General features: G+C 36.9%; 1 protein-coding gene across 4 annotated transcripts in view; it reads left to right on the forward strand.

Moving 5' to 3' along the window:
- VEPH1 (ventricular zone expressed PH domain containing 1) overlaps positions 1–9,416 on the forward strand; it is a 223,796-nt gene that overhangs the window by 98,741 nt on the left and 115,639 nt on the right. The gene's annotated exons all lie outside the window — the stretch shown is intronic.

A 9,416-nucleotide genomic window follows, 5' to 3' on the forward strand; every position in this document is an offset into this window, starting at 1 on the left:
TAGTAGAGACAGGGTTTCACCATGTTGACCAGGATGGTCTCGATCTCTTGACCTCGTGATCCACCCGCCTCGGCCTCCCAAAGTGCTGGGATTACAGGCTTGAGCCACCGCGCCCGGCCTTGGTTCTGGATTTTCTAATGTGGCTCTAAACCCACCAGCCAATGAGAGTACTTGAGATTTTACTTTAGAACTTAATATCTCAAGCTCTGAACAAACAACAAAACAGGAGATAACAAAAGTCTTGCAATATAGTAGGACAAATAATCATATACCTGCAGTAGATAGAAATTTACCTCCTCCAGAGTGATTATCACTGGTTAAAAATGGCAAAACCTGATACTGGTTTCTCTGCAAGGGAAGCATGTAGAAGTAGGAGGAGGGATGGGGTAGGAATGGGCTCACAGATGCTGCCAATGTTATTGATAATCTCTTGTTATATTACATTTATTTAAATACATTCTTTCATATGTAGCATATATTCCACAATGTCAAAGAAAAATAGAATCATTGAATATTTGCCATGTGCTAGATAGTATACCTGGCATTGAAAACAATAATTTTTCTAATAAAGCATTGAGGCTGTACAAAGTAACATATTTTTTAAATTCATTGATATTTCTGGCCTCATCAGATCATATTTAAAACAATGCTAATAATGTTCTCACTCATAAGTGGGAGTTGAACAATGAGAACACATGGACACAGGGAGGGGAACATCACACACAGGGGCCTGTTGGGGGGTTGGGAGGTTACGGGGAGGGATAGCATTAGGAGAAATACCTAATGTAGATGAATGGCTCATGGGTGCAGCAAACCACCATGGCACATATTGACCTATGTAACAAATATTCACTTTCTGCACATGTACCCCAGAACTTAAAATATAATTTAAAAAAAGAAGTTGAAAAAAATGCTAATAACGATTGATACCATTGTTTTATCACCTACTCTATGCCAGATACTTTACAATTATTTTTTCATTGTTCCTCATAACATTACAAAACAGTTATGTCAGCTAAAATGAATTTGGTACTAGCATATCCAAAGAGCTGATTCAAAAAGAAAGATATTTACTATCTCCTATTACAAAAAGCCTGGGAAACGTGGTGGGTCCCAGGTTTGTTCAGAAGTTCCACAACATCATCAAGAACCCTTGATGATAAGCCTCTTTCCATTCTGTCTCTACTATCATCAGTATATGTGAACTGGCCTCATAAACATATCCCTCACACTTGCAAAGATAACTACCCAGATCTGGGTAATGCATATAGACGCAACAATGTCTGGCTAAGGAACAGGGATGTGTTCTTCCATCTCTTTTTATCTTGGGGGGGAAACATTTTTCAGTAGTCTACTCCCCAGAAAACTTCACATCAGGTCTAGTTGCCCAAAATTAAATCACATACCCATGTTCTAGTTTAAAAGAAGCCTGCGAAATAGAATAGCTGTCATTTTCACTTTATAGCAGGCTGGGAGTTCTACCAATAAGAAAGAAGGGGATACAGTGAGACGATTATTGATAGGCAATCAAAAGTATCTGCCACTGAACTGTTAGCTCTAATCTACAGATGAGGCTTTGGCTCAAAGTGGTTAAATAAGATGCTGTGCCTTTTAAATGGTGCATTTAGACCTAAAGACTGTGATGTGCCTTATGGAGAAAATACATGCGTGGGATAAGTTTTGTTCTGGCATAAATTACACTGCTGTTGGCCATGGGTTCAAATTTAATGAATCAACAGTATATATTAAATATCTTTAAATAGAAACACACATAAAACAGTGTCATATATGAATCAGTTGATGAAAATGTGACCAGAGGCTTACAGGAAACTAACCCTGAATTTTCCCTAGAAGCAATACTTCACTATTGCCTAATTCAGGGTTGTAATTTTATGGAACATAGCTACTTCTTATTATCAAATGAAAAGAATCAACATAATATATATATAGTCATCCCTCAATATCTGAGGAGAATTAGTTCCAGAACCCCTGTGGATACCAAAAATCCAAGGATACTTAAGTCCTTTATATAAAATGGCATAGGACTTGCATACAAACTATGCAATCCTCCTGTATGCTTTAAATCATCTCTAGATTACTTATAATACCCAATACAATGTAAATGCTGTATAAATAGTTGTTATTCTATGTTTCTATTTGTATTGTTTTTATTGTTGTATTGTTTTCTGTTTTTTTCCAAATATTTTTGATCTGCAGTTGGTTGAATCTGTGGATGCAGACCCCTTCAATGTAGAGGGTCAACTGTATCTGTATAGAGTGATGTATCATTATATTCACCTGCAATGTGAGTCTATTGAATATAGTCCTCTGAGCTGTATTTTCTATTGGCCCACAATCTCCAGAGAAGGGTGGTCAACTGTTCTGAATTGCCCATGATTAAGGAGTTTCCCAGGACAAGACTTGCAGTGCTGAACTGGGAAAATCTTGGGGCAAACAAAGAATTATTCCCCCGATACCAGAGTTTCTCATACCCAAAGAAGCACTGGGGTGGGAGGAGAGCTCAGTATAAACCCTTCAACTCTTGATCTGAAGCTAGTAACTCCTAATTATTAGGAAAGAGACTCTCAAGGAATAAATACACCCCCAGGCAGTTAAGCACCACTGGTCACACTCAGGCTTTTGAAGCCTCCTAAGAAACATCTGGGGTCACTCTGGCAAAGTTCCATTGAGAGAACATTAACAAAATCACATTTGCTTTACATTTCTAATGGCCCTTGCAAGTATACCTTTGATGTGTGTAGAGATTTCAAAGAGTTGAACTATGAAGAAAGATAGTCTTTAAATCAAAGAATTTAAAATACAAATGCCCAGGAAATGCAATATTCTCATTCAGGCAACCAAATATATTATTTTCTTTTATGTTTGTAAAGTAATAAAAGACAGAGGAAAGAAAAATGTGGATTATAGGGCAAATCCACATTTCCTACATCAGCAAATTCTCAAATTTTCAGAGATTTAGGACTTTACATAGACCAGTGAGTCTCAACTTTCGCTGCACATTTGAATCATCCAAGGGGTTTAAAAACTCCTATGCCTGAGCTCCACCCATTTCAATAAAATTGAATAGGAATTGGGAAGCAGGAGAGATTTACTTGGCATGAGAATTGTTTTAACAGCTTTTCAGGTGATTCTAACATGCAGCCAGTGCTGAGAACCACTCACAAGAAGAACAGCATTGAGAAAGAGTCTCAGGAAACTTCTGTGTTCGGCAGGGAAGAATGAATGCTATCATCAGCTGGCAACGCCTACCACAGGTAGAGTACAGAAAGGAGGGCTGCAGCCTACAAAGCTTCCCTAATGGCTTTCATCAGCCCTAGTGATGTGGAAACATTCAAGCTCTGGAATCAGATGAATCTTGATTTAATATTGGCTTTTCCACTTATGACTATACCTGTGCAACTTTAGTGAAGTTACTGTCCCTACTGACATCAGTATCCTCATCTAGATACTCATTTTGCAAGGTCATTGTGAAGATTAAGTGAAAAAGCATATGTCAAGTACCAGACACACAGTGGATACTTAGTGAATGGAAACTATTATTATTATTATCAGACTCCCACATTTTCATGTTTGGCCATTTTCTGAGTTGTATTCTGTTATTCTGACAGATAACAGAGTAGCTTTATGGAATTTTAGTAGTATTAAAAAACAAAATAACTGATAAAAAGTGAACAATATGGCCAATGCAATTTTGCAAACATATAATCCAGTCCCGGGGTTAACAAATTACTGCCTGTGGGTCAAATTCAGCCACACCCACTCATTTACTTATTGCTTTTAGCTCTTTTCCCACAACAAAAGACATCTGGCTCACTAAGCTGAAAATATTTACTGTCCATTTCTTTAGAGAAAATGTTTATTTGACCCCTGATCCTAGTTCATCAATACTCAGCATGGTCCACGGACACAAAGACCCTTTCAGGGGATCTGTAAGGTCAAAGCTATTTTTACAATAGTACTAAGGCATCATTTACCATTTTTACTATGTTGAGATTTGCATTAATAGAACAAAGCAATGGTGGTAAAACTGCAAGTGCCCAGGCACAAACCAAGACAGTGGCACCAAACTACTTATACTCTTCTTTCCCACCACACATTTGCAGGACAAGAAAAAAAGCCAGTTTCACCTAAGTCAGTGTTTCTCGGCCTTGGCAATATTGACATTTTGAACCAAACAACTCTAGATTGTGGGGGCTGTCTTGTGCATTGTGCAGTGTTTGGCCTCTACCCACCAGATACCACTAGCCCTCCCTCCCATTCTCCTAGTTATGACAAAAATGTCTCCAGGCATTCTCCAAATTCCCTCTGGGGAGGAAAATAATCACTCCTCTCCCTTTCTATTCCCCACTCCCTCCCACTAGGAACCACTAAATTAGCCTGATGAAGCATTAGAAATTATTAATTTTATTAAATCTCAATCCTGAGTACACATCTTATTAAGATTCCCTCCCACTAAATGGGAAGGATGCATTGGCTTGGCACTTATGCTGCTAATTGAAATACAGAAATTCAGTGGCTATCTTAAAAAAAAAAAAAACAAAAACAAACAAAAAAAAACAAAAACTCTTGTGTTATTTGCATATGTGCCAACCTACCATTTTTTTTGGGGGGGGTTGCCTTTTATTGCCACATTTTTTCAGTTTTGTGTGTGTGTGTGTGGAACAGTTTTTACTTGAAAGAACAACTAATGGACAATATATGATTCTTCATTTGGGGCTATTTGGTAGACTTATCCAGAAAATGAATGAAGTGAGCTTTTCATTTCAAGCAAAACTACTGATATTAGTATTTGTTGCCAGTGACACAATTTGAGCTTACAAATGAAAACTGAAGTTTTGGAAAATCTATATCTGCCACTGTAAACTTGAAAGTTTCTCAATACTTAAAAGACTTTTCTGATGAGATCAGTGGTGAAAATAGTGAATTTTTCTCCGAGCTGAATGTGTTTTATACTATGTAATGAAATGCATCAACCTTTGGAAGATATGCCTAACTTAGTAAACCAGTGTTTTTCCATGTTACCAGTACTTAATATTTTAAAGTCATGCATAGGTAAAAGATTTATTCAAAGTGCAAGATAGACTAGTGGATTTTAATGTAATAGGATACAAAGTTAATTAATGTCACATATCGCAACTAATCTTGGAGAAACTACTACTTGTTGAGTTCTGGTATAGTATCCAAGAAGAATATTCACAATTATCAAGGCTATTTTGAAAATAGTCCTCTTTTTTCTACCTTCATATTTTTATGAGGCCAGATTTAACAGATCAAATACCGAAACATATGAGAGTCTAGATGTCATCTATTAAGCAGTTACTAAAGAAATTTGCAAAAATATAGAGGAATACCAGTCTTCTGACTAAATTTTTTGTTTTGGAAAATGTGATTTTTTAATGAAAATATACATTTAAAAAACTGTCTATTTTAACTTCCAATATAGCCAATATCAATAGATATAAACCAGATAACAAAAACTCTGGGATCTTTGATAATTTTTAAGAGTGTAAATGGGTCCTAAAACCAAAAGATTTGAAAATTGCTGATCTATTTTGTATTTACAGAGTATTTATAATATTTCTATAACTAAGTAAAAATAATTAAGAAAGAAGAACAAGTAACTCTGATGATGAATGAGATATAAGAAAAAGGAGTGGAAAAATACGTGTATGGGTCAGTTTAGTTTTTTGATGAGAGGAGCTGGCCATATAGCAAATGAGGGTATAGATTTAGAAACAGGGAGGGCATATGTGGCCTTGAGCAAGTTAGTCTTCTATCTGTGCTTCAGTTTCCTCCTTGTAAAAGTGGCAATGATTGTAGTACTTATGTTATAGCATTATTTGGAGGGTTACGTGAGTAAATACCTAAAGAGAATATAGAATATTCTTGGTGCTTAGAGCAAGTGCCATCTCTGGGTCAGCTATTTTTGTTTAATAATAAACAATGAATTTATGTCAGCAGGGATAAGGTCAGACCCACAATTAAGTCTTACAGGTGCTGACCCTATCCCCTCAATGGGAAGACTGAAAGCAGGAAAATCCAGTCACTAGCCCCCAGAGACAAAATACGATGAAGCTGAGAAAGAAGTCAGAATCTCCTAATCCCCCTCCTGCCCTAATATCACACTTTCTAATCCAAAATCACATCTGTTACCCCTGTGAGGAACATGGATGTGCTCCAAGGTTTCAGGACAAATGATGTGAGGTTGGCTTGGTTTCATACGTTACTTCCAGAGCAGTTATAATTTTTCTTGTTTCTGTACTGTGATTAATTTTCCCTTCAGCTCAGTTTGGCTGCCAGAAAATCATTCAGAATTATGTTGATTTCAGCAAATACCCACACAATGACCTTCACCTTTTAAAAGACATATGCTTTAAAGAAGGGGACTTGCAAATTTTTGTAGTGAGAAGGATTCTTAATGAAATCCTGGGGACATGTATTGCATAAGCAAATGGAATGTTTGTGAAATGGCTTTTAAAAATACGAATGAAAAATCTACTTCTGAAAGTAAGGAAGTTACCTAAAATTTTAAATCACATCTTAGTAGGACAAACAATATATAAAATTCAGTTCCTGTATCTTCCCACCACCCTATATCAAGCAGGATAAATTGTATGGTAATTGTTTTCTAATGTTACTGAGAATGCTGAGTTTAGAGTCTAAAACCTTGCCAAATTCAAATGTCACCTTCTCTCTCAGATGTGACCTAAATACACTATTTGCCATTGGCTCCCCCTTCTGTTTCATTTTCCTTTGAGGCACATTTCTCCATCTAACACACTATATATTTTACATAGGTATTTTGTTTAATGTCTGTCTGCCTCATTATTGTGGCAGGCATTTTTGTGCTTTTTCTTTTTTTTTTTTAATTTCATTTTAGGTTTTGGGGTACATGTGAAAAACATGCAAGATTGTTGCATAGGTACACACATGGCAGTGTGATTTGCTGCCTTCCTCCCCTTCACCTATATCTGGCATTTCTCCCCATGCTATCTCTCCCCACCTCCCCACCCCTCCATCCCTCCCCCATTTCCCCCCAACAGACCCCAGTGTGTAGTGCTCCCCTCCCTGTGTCCATGTGTTCTCATTTTTTGTGCTTTTTCTTCAGTGATATGTTCCTAACTTCTAGAACAGAGCTTGACATATGGTAGGGACCCCCTACATCCAGCTTTTACCTTTAAATCGGGAATGGAAAATGTCCCTTGATGTGTTGCATATCATGAATTCACACATGGAGCCTTTGAATTAATAAATGAGTCAATGTTGCAAAAAACTGTTGGATCCAAGAGTATTCCTGGCAATTGTATGAGCCAAAATATGAAACAGGGGCTCCAGGAACTTATTCCAGGAGTCTTTATTTTTCACTTATCTAACATTATTTTTTGATGAATAGATGTCTTTAGCTTCGACTAGCTGTCTAGCTCATGAAAGCACAAGCCTCTGTCTCACATACCCATACAGGGCGCTGTGCCCTAGTGGGGTTTAAAAAATAAATAAAGGATTGATGGCAGAACTACCCCATTTCCCCCAAGAGATGTGTTCCAGTGCAATTGTACATGGAATATTTGAAAATCAAGTATGAAAAATGAGGGAACTTCACTACTTAAATTTGTTCTGTATTAAATATTTCTTGTAAAGCACAGAATTCCTTTGTAACAACATACTTTATTTATAAGGTCATATTTTGACATATAAGGTTTTTTAAAATCAGTAAACAGAGACACACACACTGGGTGTGGAATCCACAGGCTCAAGTTTGTGCCTGGTTGATGATTGATAAATGAAAAATAGCTCCTTTAGAAGACTTGACTGGCACATGTAATCATTAGGAAATTATAAATAACAGGTCTGGGGATTGTGTGTTTCTTAAAAGCAAGGACATCCTTTCATTCACCTTTGTTATCTATAGTCTAGTAAAAGCATATTATAGCCATGCCATACCTCTTTGCTGATTAAATAAAAGCATGAGTAAGCAAATAATCAAATGCAATTAAGTACTAAAAAGATTTTTGGTTGGACACAGTGGTTCATGCCTATAATCCTAGCACTTTGAGAGGCCAAGGCAGGAGAATTACTTGAGCCAAGGAATTCAATATCAGACTGGGCAACACGGTGAGACCCTGTCTCTACAAAAAAATTTTAAAAAAGGAGCCGAGTGTCATGGCACACGCCTGTGGTGCACCTACACAGGGGACTGAGGCAGCAGGATTCCCTGAGCCCAGGAGGTCAAGGCTGCCATGAGCCGTGATCACACCTCTGCACTCCTGCCTGGTCAACAGAGTGCGACTATCTCAAAAGATACTAAAAGAAAAAAAAAATTTAAGATTTTTGAAGAGTCTATAATGCAGTAAAAATTTACACAGAAAGAGTCACCAAAAACAGCCGCATGGAAGAGTTACATCTTGAAGTAAATTAAGGCTTCAAATGCTAGAACAAAGGGTAAATAAGAATTCCTAACTAGGAGAGTAATCTAGATCCGGGCACCAATCGGTTAGAAGGATTGTGAGCAGCAACCTTCAATATATATTTATATTTATATGTATGTTCCAGTACACTAACAAGTAACAATTTTAGACATACACAAAAATAAGATTTTAAAAGAGAAGTTAGAGATGAAATAAGCCATATTTTAAATTGTTATTTATTCATAGTATACTATTATTATTTCTACTAGGCACAAATCTACATTTCAAATAACCTTTTCAATCATTTTGAATTTTTTGGCTAACTTCCAGTTATGTCGGATTAAATCACATTGCCTCAAAATATGGCTAATGAGGAGTTTTAATAGATACAAGAGATGTGTCAGCTTTTCTTATTTGCTCATGCCTACATTATTCACATTGTTCTTAATCTTCTGTTCTTTGAAGGAACTTGAATGACTTGTGAAAGTTAGTTGGTTACAGCTAGACAATATAATCTACTCAATCAGCTAAACATATAAAAACCGTAATACACTGAAAGATGCTTAAAGTTAACAAGTCATTGAGAAAACCTGCAGCAAGGAAGTCAGCTTTGCACACTAGTGGAATATGCAGCCATCACCCGACAGACAGATGGGTTGTATGTGCCAGGGTCAAGGCTCACTCTGAGATCATGGACCATACCTGCCCCATGCAGGTGGAGTTAGCAGTTCACATAGTTGTGAAAAGTGCATGTGTGGGGTTCAATCATTTATGATGATTGAGAGGTTTTGACCTGGAAAGATAGGTTAATGAGAATGTTTGCTTATTAGTCTGTCCTGGAAATCAGGAATAAATTAAAAACCTCAAAGAAGCAGATTCAGAGGAACTATGAATGAAACTGATTATTCAACTTGAGCTAGCTTCCTTAGTCAACTCCCTATAGAATTACCATCTGCTGCTCATGGGACTCTGTCTTTTTCTTTTTGCTTT

Source organism: Cebus imitator, unplaced genomic scaffold (assembly GCF_001604975.1).
Source record: "Cebus imitator isolate Cc_AM_T3 unplaced genomic scaffold, Cebus_imitator-1.0 Scaffold270, whole genome shotgun sequence".
In the NCBI taxonomy this organism is placed as follows: domain Eukaryota; kingdom Metazoa; phylum Chordata; class Mammalia; order Primates; family Cebidae; genus Cebus; species Cebus imitator.